This window comes from Pteropus medius, unplaced genomic scaffold (assembly GCF_902729225.1).
Source record: "Pteropus medius unplaced genomic scaffold, Ma_sr-lr_union100, whole genome shotgun sequence".
Lineage (NCBI taxonomy): Eukaryota > Metazoa > Chordata > Mammalia > Chiroptera > Pteropodidae > Pteropus > Pteropus medius.
The window spans coordinates 8,483,435-8,496,948 of record NW_024346062.1 but is presented as its reverse complement, the minus strand read 5'-3'; the positions used below and the strand labels follow the sequence as shown (position 1 = coordinate 8,496,948).

Below are 13,514 nucleotides of genomic sequence, written 5' to 3'. Positions count from 1 at the left end.
AGCCACTGGCCACCATCTTACTGTGCTCACATAACCTATTCTTTGTTTTTCAAGAGAGCAAGAGCTCCTGTATCTCTTCTCTTTCTCAAAGGGCACTAATCCCATCATTAGGGCCCCACCCTTATGACTTAATCTAAATCTAATACCTCCAAAGGCCCCACCTCCTAATACTACCACAATGAGAGTTGGGGCTTCAACATATGATCTGGGGACTGGGGTTTGGAACACAAACATGTGGCCATAACGCTAGTGAAGAATAATTTTTGAATGTGTGTCTGTGGAGACACTCATAGTCTCTGTAGTACTGCTAGTGCTACAAAAATAGATTTAGTTACCTATAAGTAGTTCTCAAAAAATTAATACTCAGTGAAAAAGGAAAGTAAAAAAGTATAAATGTAGTGATGCAACTAATATTAAACACTTTAAAACAAAATATCTATAAATTATTTATGATATATATTCTATAAAAATGAAATAGCAAGTTACACACTAAATTCATAATGGAGATTCCCTGTGTGGACAAGAAGAGCAGAATGAAACATACTGGTGTTTAACGGGAAACAAATATGACAAAAGTTTAACAATTGTTAGTTTTAAAAATGGGCGGTCTATTATTGTGTGTTTTCCTGAAATATTTACATTTTTAGAAGTAGTATCTAAAACAAATTATTGGGTTCCTAGATGCTTTATGTTATATTTAGTAATAAATTAATGACTAACTGGGGTTCAGAAAGTTATCTTTATCACAGTTGTGATAAATGGGGTTCATATTTAAAAAACAACCAGAATTATTTAGCAGGACTGGTAATTATATATTGGATGTTCTGATGAAATATTTACTCAGTTTTGATGTTGACAAGACATTTACAAATATAAAAAGCTTGCGAGGATTTATAGTACAATATGCTAAGGCCACTAGTTGGCAAGAGTCATATGTTACACGATTTCATCAATTGTGTTATGGGTTAAAAGTGATGTAATCATTTCCAATACTGAGCAACCTAAGGAAAGATTATAGTGTTACTGGAGGATAGAAAATGTTATTCAAAGGCAATATGGGCATGAATTCTAAACTAAACCACCAATGGATTTAGCAATTTGGGTTTAAAAACAAGTTTGAGATCAGGGATATTTTGCAGAAAAATATTCAGAATAAGGAGGAAGTAAAGAAATATAGATATCCGTGGAGGAATAATGAGCCTTTCTAAAAACTCCAGCTAAACTGATGGTAAATATTTTGAACTCTAAGCAGCACATTCGGGGGATCTAATGTCAAAATTTTAGAGTTAGATAACGGTGGCTATTGGCCTTTTATTGAGACTCATTATATGGTAACTCATTTTTTATTCAAGGCTTGTATGTGTAAAAGACCTGTCCTTGCCAAAACTGTGACTGCATTAGCTCACATACCATCATTCGTTACCAGATTAATCTCCCAATTTACCCCCACCTCCAGTTCCTACTCCTGTTTAGCTCATTGTCCACTCCAACGTCATATCACTGATATAAAATTCTAATCACATCAATTCTTATTTAAAAGCCTGCAATAAGCTAGCTTTATGGACTTGGAGATATTTCCTCTAAGAATAGTTGAGTAAGAAAAACAAGATGTAAAAAAATATGCAAAGTATTCTTTTGTAAAGCAAAAAATGGCCAAAAAAGCTGTGTGTATGGATATTGAATATATATATACACACACACATTGTACACTTGAATATGATTATATAACCAAGAGGAAAACAAATAAATGATACAAACTTAGTGTTAACATGAGTTGGGGAGGGAAAGATGGTAAGGAAGGGAAGAAGATGGAGAGGAGAGAGAAGAGTGGGAAGGAGGACTCCCACTCTTGTTTTTAAACACAAAAAGGAAAGAGAAAAAAAACATACATCTAATCACCTTTATATATATTGATATGTAACATATGTGTAAAATTTTTCAATAAACACTTGAGAAGCAAAACAATAATAACTTCCACTATTTGCAGGAAGAAGTTGAAACTCTGGCATAAACTAGAGTCTTTCCAATCCCCAATTCATATTTCACAATCACATCAGACTGTGTACCAGCCACATCTCTTCGTTGTTCTCACACCATAGCATCCCAACTCTCCCTTTCTCATCTTTACATGACCATTTGCATCTGAAACGCCCTTCCTTCCTTTCTCCCTAGGGAAGCCCTATCTTCATTCAAGATCCAGTTCAAACTTTCTTGTGAAGCCTTTATTAAATTCAGATACTCTGTCTTCTGTACTCCCTTATGTCTTTGTAGATCTTTCAATTGCGATGCTAAATTACATTGTGATTACCTTTAAACATATTTCACCATATGATTCTCTCACTAGATGGTTAGTTCCAGGAGGGAAAGAACAATATGTTTAATTTTTGCACATTAAGCATCTAAGATAATACAAGCATTTAGGAAATGGTAAGCAATTTTTGTTGAATTGACTGATTGATTTCTGTGTAATTTTACAATTTTAAGATGATACTCAATATTATTTGCTTATTGTGTGCCAACATTAAGCATTTAAATCTCCATAAATAAATGAGCTTTATTCTGGTTAATGGTCATGATTTACACACATCTCATACTTGCCTGTGTAACAAAGATCTTTCCTATCTAAGTTTTGAGGGAAGTCCACAAAAATTAAGAACAAAACAATTGATGGCATGTTCTCCTGCATTCCAAAAGGAGGCATTAAACATCCTATAAAAGACTTGAAAAGAGCTGGATGACAACCACTTGGTGACTCAGCACTACTCCAAGGGTATCAAAGAGCTGAAATTGAGAAAATTGAGACAAAAAATTTTCTGTGGAGAAAGTTATCATAGGAATTTCCCATCTCCCTCACCTATGAGGAAGGCTTTAAGAGCACCTCTCAGAGTGGTTGACATTTAATCTTTAAAGTCTGGAAGACAGAGGACTTCTGTTTAAGTCCACCTTTGAGACACACAGGCAAAAATCTGTATAGCTGGAGTTGCTTGCTTGATAGCAGAGTAAAGAGATATGGAAGCACTTGTAGCCAGCTGCACTCCTAATGACAGGACAGTTTCGTGTTTCTATAGACCAAACGTGGATCCTTAAGATGGGAGTTGGCTAAGGGGTTCTTTTGAAAGGATTTTTTTTTTTTAAGGATGAGGCAACCTTAACATACAGAAGCTGTAGCACCCTAACTGATGCCAAAATTGAGGAGCGATTAAAGCATTCAAGCAGAAAACAGGTGACTGAATGATTCTTGTGAGAGAATCTGAGTGTCCCACAGGTCAGCTGTCAACACACAATAAGCCAACACAGATCACTAGTGTGCCTTCCCCACCACCCCTTCCTTCCTCTTCAGGAAGGAAGGGTGAAACTCCAGAGCTGGCCCTTAGTAGGTGACAAGAAGTTTCCTCATCTGCAGCAGGACCAAAATGGGGGTGAGAGTCGCTTTTAACTTTACATGAAATTGAGAGTTCATTTTAACTACTGAAATGGGATTTCTACTCCAACTATACGTGACTAGCTCACTTTTTTTATTATAAAAGAGTAAATGAAAAAGTTATGGAATTCACCTAAAATTTCAACCAGAGGTGGGGAAAAAGCTAATTCATAGGAAGGTTTGCATTTAACATGTTCTAGCTGTTCAAACAAACTGGTTGTGCATGCTATTTTACACAACAGGAATGGAATGAGAAATTTGCATTAATTTGTATACATTTATTGCCACTACTGAGGGGAAAAACCTCAAGTGCATGTTTGGCTTAGAAAGAAATAGTAGATCATTGTTATTTTAAAGGCCAACATTAGAGTAAATTATCTGTTGTATGTATATACATACACATATATGTATAAATATATAAACTCTGAACAATAAATCTTATTTTTACAGACACAAAATATCCTCATAATTTCATTATTGAAACTTACAATTAAATCACTGCAGCAATTCTAACACAAAAAATCTTATCTTCATAAAGAATTTTAAACAGTAATAGAATAAGGTATTCTCATAGTCCAACAGAATAAATAAGAGAACACTTTTAGAAATATTATTTTTTGCTATACTAATTTACCACATGTCAGGTATGATAGTAGCCACTGGGGAAACAAAGATGAGCAAGACCACATCCTTGTTACTAAGAAGTTAACAGCTGAGAAGGAAGACAAACACATAAACAAAAAATACCAGCCACTGGGTGAGTGAAGGCCTTTGTCAGATCACATGCGGACTATTACAATGCCACCTGATTGTGCTTCCTTGCCTCTAGACTCATGCCCCTCACGCCCATCTACATTAGTTTCTAAAATAAGTCTAAGATGACCACAGCATACACTTGCACTGAATGCTCTACTAGCTTCTAGTAAACTTCGATATTATAAGTTCAAGTACCGTAATTTGGGAGAGTCTTTATGATATGCCCCCTAAGTATACCATTCTCCCTTTAAATTCTCCTCTTTTGTTAACCTTGTATTCTAGTGCCTCAAACTATGCCATATTTCAAACTATGCCAGGTTTCATACCTCTGAGCCTTTGTTCATGCTGAACTTTCTCCCATAATTGCTCCCCTATGCCATCTGCCTGCAAAACTTCAGTTCATCCTTTGAAACTTTGCTAAGATATTGACCTCTTCTATGAGGTCTTTCATGCCTACCTTTCTTTTCTGAACTAATCACATCCTCATTCATATCAATTCCATTTGTTAGCCATACTTCTATAACAGCACATATTTTATTGGTCAGAAAATATTTACTCAGAGGCTTGTCTCTACCTCTAGACTATTAAGCACCTGGTATGGTGACCGGAAACTGTAGTCAATGAACCAAATGAAATAACTGAACCAAGCTGTATGATGATATTTACTGAGCATAATTAGAGACCATTTCTAAGGACTCAAATGGAAAGCTGCTAAAAGTCTCTTCAAATTGGTTCTGAAGAAAACACAGATTAGGCAGATTTGAAGAGAGTTGGCTGGCTCACCTCTGAGAATCAGGCTCAGGATTTATGGGTTAAAAACTGAAGAGTCCTAAGAGGTTCAGAGGATCCAAGTCCTATTAGGATCTGTGATTGAAAGAAACAACTAGCTAACTCTACTGAGAAATCAAACGAAAAGTCCTTATAACCTAGCATGATGTTCATCTAAACTTTGCTCATATTTTAGATTCTGTTGGTTTTTTTACATGGCTTCCACGTTCCTCTATCTTTCCCTTATGGCATTCTAATGTTTACAGAACCTCTAATAAAAAGAGTAGATAAACAATAACTGTTTTTTACTTATTGGAAATTCACACAATTTATATAGTGTATAAATGTCCAGAAGAATTATTAATGAAACACCCCCAATCACTTGGTATCTTTCTTCTCTCACTTAACTATATATATATAGAAAAGACTAACACTTGGAATTGTCCCATAATGTTTATTATTCCTGAATATAACTGAAAAGAAATATTTAAATTAATTTTCCAATAACACAATAGTATCTTCATTTCCAAAATCCGTCATTGTGATTAATGTTCCTCCATCTTCAGCACTACCACTATCATTAATAGTTGAACATTCTCAGATTATGTTTATCCCAGAGATCAATTTAAGTTGGCTGAGATACATCTCCTTGATTTTAACAGCTAACACACACAAAAAATCTAGTTCATCTGGATATCAGTTGTGGTCTTAGCTCTACATAAACCCAACCCAAATGAACTACCTATTCCAAACTAACTGAGAGACTAAAGCCTAATTATGTAGTTTCTGAGCTTTTACTCATTCAACAAATACTTAGTAAGCCTCTATTGAGGGTCAAGCATTATATGCCATAGTACACAAAGAACACTAATTATCTTCAGGGAGCTTCACAGTGAATTCGCAGACAATAACAAATACTTGAGGTAAGTGCTATGTTAGAAGATGCTGAATGAATGGCTAGAGGGACTCTAGGGAAGAGGACATGCTTAAATTAAGTAAGTTTTGAAGGATGAGTAAGAGTTAAGCCAAATAATGGGGAAGGGAATTCAAGTATCAAGAACCACAGATGCTAGAGCATGAAAGCTTGAGCCTGGTGGTGCTTTTAGACAACTTCAGGCTCTAGATATAGCTGGAGCCAGATGTATGCATGAGGGTGTAGAGAGAAGTGAAGTTGACTAGTAGGCAGACCCTGATAGTGAAAAGCCTCTTATGCCATGTTTAGATTTTATTTACTCTGAAGGTGATGAGGAGCCATTAGAAAAATCATTCTGGTAGAAGTGTGAAGGAGGCAGGAGAACCAGTTAGAGGGTTATTGTAATAACTCAGATGAGATAGGGAATCCTGAGAAAAGAGCCTTTTGGGGAGGGACGATGTTGAGGTCAGTTTGGGGAGAGCTGAGATAGCTGCTAGAAAACTGACTAGAGCTCACTTCCTGGTTTCTAGAGTTATATAGTTTCACTCTCTGGCCAGCCCTAGTTTCAGTCTAAAGTGCATGTTCTCACTGCAAGTAGTAAACTAGCCGGTACACTGTTAAGCCTGCTACTAACTCCAGACTTTCCGTTTTGTAGTTTTGTAGTAATATACCTGGCTAAGGTATATTACTTATATGGACTTTATACCATGCTTGAATTATCAACACTGGAAAATTTGCTTTTGGAATTTCAATGACTTTTGGTTTAGCTTTGAATCACAGCAGAAAAACTGTGTCCTAGTTGTCTTGCTTCCTGGGAATTCTGGTGGAAGAACAAGCAAACAAAAAAAAAAAGTCATGGAAATCTTTCCCTAGGGCTATGTTTATCAGCCAGCTCTCCACAGAGCACAACAAGGTAAGAGCAGGAAGGGGTGGGAGCTGATCTCTTCTGCGGGTACCCAGAGGTAAAGGACTGTGGTCCCTGGTGTTTTGATTCTGTCTGGCCACATATAGAAAATTAACGGGCAGTTACACAGCTTTCAAAATTATATCATAAAGTCCTTTGCCATGATTTCTTATGGGAAATTACTTTTGATAAATGCATTTTTGGATTACTCATTCTTCTCCAATAATAATTCCATCACATATGTCAAGAAGTTACTATATATGAGTCTGGAAATAAGAAAAAAAAAGATCTAAACTAGAGATATTCGATTATAATTTACAAAAACAAAATCACGAAGTAATGTTTTTGTTATCACATATTCCAACTTTTTGCATAAAAAGGAAGCATTGTCTCTAAGTCCATCTTAAAGGTGAATGATCAAAATAAATTAATGAAAGTGAGTGCCAAATATTCTAAATAATGGGCCCTAGTAACTAAACAAGCATATTGGGGTTTCTATTTGACGATCAAAAGCCAAACTGTCACTATGCAGCATTCTCTTATGTGGACAGAGCAAAAAATTTAGCAATTCAGACATTTTATAAATTCCAATTTCCAAATTAATTTTAAAAACTTTGAAATGTTTTAAATACGATTAACTCCAAAACTCATGACTTCCCTCAAACCCTCCCTCCAAAAAGAGAATACTTCATTAAACTTTGCTATAATAGGCAAATTTAAAGTAATAAGATTTTATAAGTTTAAGATTCTACTCAAACTATTAAGAATTAAACTAATGAAACTGTGTGTGCTAACAACTAATTCATTAAAAGTTTTATTCTAATTTTTAAACGTGTATTAAGCAAAAGTTAAGAAATATTCATTATTTCAATTGGTATACGAGGAAAATGCTGAATTAAGTATTGCTTTCTGTTCATAAAACTCCAAAATGTAAAGGTATTTTATATCTTCATAAAATCACCTTATATAAAAGGCCAATAAGAAGTAACACAAGAAATCAGCACATTTTCTACCCCTTGATAGTAGTGACTAGAAATAGAATTCTTGAAAAAAAAATTAAATAACATAAAACTGGCTTCTTAGTTAGCAACTTTGGAGTTTCCCGGTCTGTTATGTGGTTGGACTGTTGCTGGCTTGTCTGGGTTGGGCTGACCACCCATCTAGCACTTGGTCCACATGTTCAGTCTTGTGGGTATCTTTCTGTTCTCATGGTTTAAAAGTCATGTTTGATTTTTCACTGATCTCCCGTTATGGTGACCTTTGAAGCAAAAACTTTACTATTTCCCCCCATAGACTATATGCGATATTGTAAATATGAATTAAGTATTGGACAGACGAGTTTAAAAAAAAAAGAGCTAAAAATCCACGTAGGAGGTCAAACAAATTGGGGAAAAATGCAAAAATCTAAATTGCAAACTTCTGAGAATTTCTCAGGAGCTTCACACCATTTCCACGATTTAAAAAGAATGTAATAAGAAGTTTTACAAAACAGAGACCGAAGCAAATAAATAACTGAAAGACAAAGAACTATAACTCATTTGATGAAAATAATAAAAGATAATGTTTTCAAGGTACGTTTTACATATAGTTACAACAATGTCTAGATGTACTCTAAGTGGTATTACATGGTTTCTTAGGGCCAACGGGGTTTGGTCCCTGCTTACAAATCATATACAGAATGGTAAAGCCAGGAAGAGACTCGGAGTCTGTCTTTTCCCATGGAGGCTTTGGGAAGAAAACCAAGAGGGATTTCCAGTCTGCCACCACCACATGTTCTTCTGAGTAGTTCTGCTTTTAACAATTTACAGGTAACATCCATTTGAACAAAGTGTTTCGTAGCTTTAAGAAAAATTTGAAAATTACTAAGTTAGTCTGGAACTCTGAAAGATAAATTTACTGAAAGTAATTAAGTAACAGATTTGAGAGTAGAACCCCTTTCTCCTAACTGCTCATCCAGGTTTTTCTTATCTACCTCGTTGTAGCACAAATTAATTTAGTCAACAAATATGGAAGAGATTGTCACAATATAGCATAATTGGGCAATATACCTAACTTTCCTCTTAAATACTTTATCCTTTTATCCACTTAGACTTTTTTTTTTTTTTGGATTTATCTTGAAACTCTGAGCTAGATTTCTTTTCTTTTTTTTTTTTTTTTTTAATTTTGAGACTTGTAGCTGAGATAACTAGTTACCTACACAATATTTATTTACTCTTTGTTCTTACTAGCAGAACCCAGTTTAGTTGTGGACTGCAATATAGTCAGCAAAAACTATATTTGACAGCCTCCTGTGCAGGTGGGCAGCTCTATAACTAAGTTCTGCCAATAAATTGTAAGCAGAAGCTATTGGGTAGGGTTGATCCAGCTAGCACCGTATTTGTCCTTTCCCCCTCTCTGTTCTTTCTGCTTAAAATAGTCACATTTTATACAGAACTTCCTCTGTCAAAACCATGGAACGGAAAGCCAGAAGGATCTTGAAGCATAGGTGACAACATGGTGACAAACTAGTCCTGGAAACGGGCTTTCCTCTAAGTTGACTGCTGTTAATCACAGTTCTATCTCTGGTAAAAAAAAAAAAATTACAATCTTATACCTTGATACAAAAATATATGGTAAAAAATCTTTAATTTCTCCCACAGTTTAGAAGTAGCATAATAACAACACCCTAAATATATAAAGTTTTTCATTAGAAATTTGTCATTCATAAGTAGCGATGTAGTTTGACTCTTCTACTCCCATTTTTTAAAAGATCTCAAATTCTGAATGTGACAGCAAGACCACAGCTTTTTCTTGATATATGGAAAAATGCTTTCTTGGGAAATTCCTGTGCAAACAAATCTCTGTGCAGTGAAACTAATTTTAATCAGATTCCATGAAGGGGAATACCTGTACTAGTCCAATACTCTGATTTATAAATTGTGTCTAAAAAGGAACACAGTTTTATTGTTTTCCAGAAGATAATATCCATTTGTTAATAGCAAACACTGTAACGATTTGTTCTCTTATATTAATTAAATATATAAATCACATAATACCAGAGCTCTGAAGAAATCTTTTTTATGTTCAATCTCTTTTCCAGTTTTATTGAGAAATAATTGACATGTGTTACTGTAGAAATTTAAGATATACAACATAATGGTTTGATTTACATATATCGTGAAACAATTACCACAATGAGTTTAGCTAACATTCATCATTTCATATAGATACAATAAAAAGAAAAAAAATTTTCTCTTTGTGATGAAGACTCTCAGTACTGACTCTCTTTACTTTCCTCTATATCATATGGCAGTGTTAGCTACAGTCATCATGTTGTACATTACATCCCTACTACTTATTTATCTTACAACTGAAAGTTTCCACCTTCTGACCACCTTCCTCCAATTCCCCCTCCACCCAAAGCCCCCTCCATTAACCACAAGTCTATTCTTTTTATGAGTTTGGTGGAGGTTTTTTGGGTGGTTTGCGGGGGAGGAGTTTTGTTTATTTAGATTTCACATGTAAGCGTGATATACAATTTTTGCTTTTCTCTGACTTATTTCACTTAGCGTAATACCTTCAAGATCCATTCATGTTGTTGCATGTAAGATTTTCTCGCTTTTTTATGGCTAAATAATATATATACCATGGTGTACACAATATATGTATACCATGATCTGAAGAAATCTTGATGATACGCTAGCCCATCTTCTCATTTTTCAATGGAAAAGGCAAAAGGGGTTAAAGTAATATTTCTTAACTATTCACTGTTGGATTATTTCTCAAAAAAAAATTATTAATTAGTGGAAAAATAATTCTACTACTTGCTTAGAGTTCTCCCCTTTTGCCTTTTGTCTTGACCTACTCCCTCACATCAAAGATGTCCTTCCTTCCCCACTAATAATTCCTCCCTTCCTTTAACCTAGGTAACTGCAACTCAGCTTTTAAGACCCAGGCCTGGTCTCACCCAGAAAGCTGTCCTTGACTTTGCCCAACATGCTCAGGCCCCGGCCAGAAGAAGAGTTTCTCCTTGTTCCTGACCACACTCTGTGCATTCCACCATCACCCACTTACCTTATATGATAGTGATCTGGGTGTGTCTTCTCTTTCTCCAAAGAAAGCAAACTCCCCAAGTGTACAGGCCAAATCTGTGTGCCCCAGCATGAAGCATGGAATCTGGCAGAATATATTTTCTCCAATTCTTTCTTATTAGAAAATATATGCCAGTGAATCCTAGTGCAATGAGGACAAATGCTAAATCAGTGGAACCTTATGCAGCTCTTTAATGTATTTTGAAACCCTTTCTCTTATTGACGTCCATCCTATGGCCAAACAGATGCCCATAAGCTAAGGGGAAGTGGCTCCAAAGGCAGCAAAGAGGTTTAATAACACTAGAAAAGTTGTAAACAGCCCATTTTAATGTATACTAGTATAATACAAAGTACATGGTTTTGTCTTGGTGGGGGACATAGAAGTTTAATAGAAGCAAATAGGGGCAGTTAAATAAACAGAACAGATTTGATAAAATCATTTGTTGCACTGCAAGTCTCTGGTTTCTCAGGCTTGGTTTCCTAGCACATCGTGAAAGATACGAGTTTTTAAATTAATAGGTTAATCTAGGCTTAAGAAAGGAAGATACAATGATGGAAAAAGCACTGATGCAAAGCACAGCAGAAAATCAACTCTCGAAGGAAGCCAATTTCCTAAAACAGAGACAAGGGAAACTAGAATGTTCCAAATGATATTCTTTAGGTAACATCAAATTTGTTTTTAATCACACCAACTATAATTTGGTGATTTTAGTTGAGATTTCTAAATGAGAGTTCTCTGGTAATTTCCCCACCTTTTTTTAATGAATGCTCTTTTCCATTTATCATATTTTAAATGATTCTATAAATAGCTTTTTATGTTAAAAAATAGTTTCCTCTCTAAAATAGAGTATTAAATAAAGGTTCTATATAAAATATCCTACAGAGTGAAATATTAGAAAATAACAACCAAATAATTGATATAGTCATTTTAATCGCTACCTTGTTATCTGTGACCTAGTTTGCTTAGTGGTTTTTATGGAGCCTGATTCTCTGATTTCTCTGATTTACTGGAGGATGTTAAATTCAGGATAGATGTAAGAATATTTTGATCTCTCAGTTCTATTGGATTGCCAGTATTTCTCTAAAAACAAATCAGGCCAGTAAAACTCATTTTTAGTATTTTTTCTAAACAGCAAATTTTTATGAAATTGTATTTAATAAAGAGGAAAAACAATTTTTCCATAATTATTATTCCCTATAGAATGTATGTGCATGTGTGTATATATGTGTGTGTGTATATCTATATCTATATATATCTTTACATATATATATATGTGTATATATATATATATAAAGGCAGACGAGAGAGAAAATAATGTTATCATAGACTCTTGGAACACTATTGCAAACAATCAAACAAAATTAACCTGAAGTCCACTTTTTTTTTATAAACTAAATTTTTGTTTTCTACTCTTTATAGCAGGTCTTTGGTCCATACACTCTTCTTGAAAACACTCATCTCTATGAGTCATCCCATCTAACCAAGACACAAATGACATTCATTTGTGATTACAAATGTTTTCAATACATACATTTCATTCCCAAACTATAAAAGTCTAGATGGAAACTATATGAAATTGTGAAGCAATTGCAGGTTTGTGCAGAGGCTTTTTCATGAACAACAGTAAAAATAATAATAAACAAATGATGGGAAGCAAAGTAAGAGAAGGCATAGAACAGGGTGTTGTAAGACACATACGTGCATCGGCACAATCACACACCTGTGCCTGTGGCATGACTATGCTCAGTATAAGGATTCTCAACACAGTCTGTTAGATTAGCCTTCTTAACATTTCTTAGAAGTGAGAGCTTATGTCTCCAGTGAGGGTGAACACTCAGCTTGATGTGAAGACCCATTCCTCAATATTTTGTTTCTTTGCGGCAAGGTGTCTGTGTGGGTGCCATGCATAAACCTATGTACAAAATTATAATGATAAAGTGAGAAATTAAGCCGGATCATTAGAGACTTGCACCAAATACCATAACCAAAGATATCGTTAAAACAAGCTATATAAAACTGTGACCTTGTTGGTTTGGCTACTTCTGAGTGGTTTGTGAGTTGAATGACTGTTCCTGTTTCTTTCTTTAGCTTGGCTGCTAAGAAAATTAGAGTCGTCTTTGTCATTAAATTCATATTTAGCTTCATTGTGTTTTCTTTTTTACCTTGGACTTCACTTTGGCAATCTAATATTTTTTTGAATGGATTTAAGTCAGTTTTACTTACTTTAAGGTATTTCCTTCGTGAACAATTTTGATTCTTCAATAAAAGACAAGAATAGGAAGGATGAGAAGAAGACAAAAAGAGTGAAGGGGGCAAAGAGAGAGTGAGGCTTTGGAGTTCAGTCACGCCCAGACTGGAATCTCACTACTTTCTAGTCTTTTGACTTTGTGCATGTTGCATAATGTAATTTACTTAACTGCTCAGATTCATCTAAAATAGAGGTGTATTAGTATCTACCTCAATGGAGATAATACAATAAGCAATAAATTAATGTTAGTTTCTTCTGCCCTGATATTCCCATCAACCTCTAAATTGTGCATGTGTGCGTGTATATATATGTTACCGATGAAACTGCATACAGATACATCTCATATGTAGATTATATATATATAGACACATACACACATATTTACATGTACACATGTGTATATCTCTCTAACACACACACACACACACACACA

The 13,514-nt window shown here is 34.8% G+C and overlaps 2 long non-coding RNA genes across 2 annotated transcripts in view; both read right to left on the bottom strand.

Annotated features, from left to right (window-relative positions):
* Positions 1-13,514, bottom strand: part of LOC120612516 (uncharacterized) — a 93,349-nt gene that overhangs the window by 26,356 nt on the left and 53,479 nt on the right. The window lies entirely within an intron of this gene.
* Positions 12,171-13,514, bottom strand: part of LOC120612517 (uncharacterized) — a 2,753-nt gene continuing 1,409 nt past the window's right edge. Inside the window, exon 3 of the long non-coding RNA XR_005655465.1 lies at positions 12,171-12,745. This is a non-coding gene — a long non-coding RNA (uncharacterized LOC120612517). The remainder of the gene's footprint in view (positions 12,746-13,514) is intronic.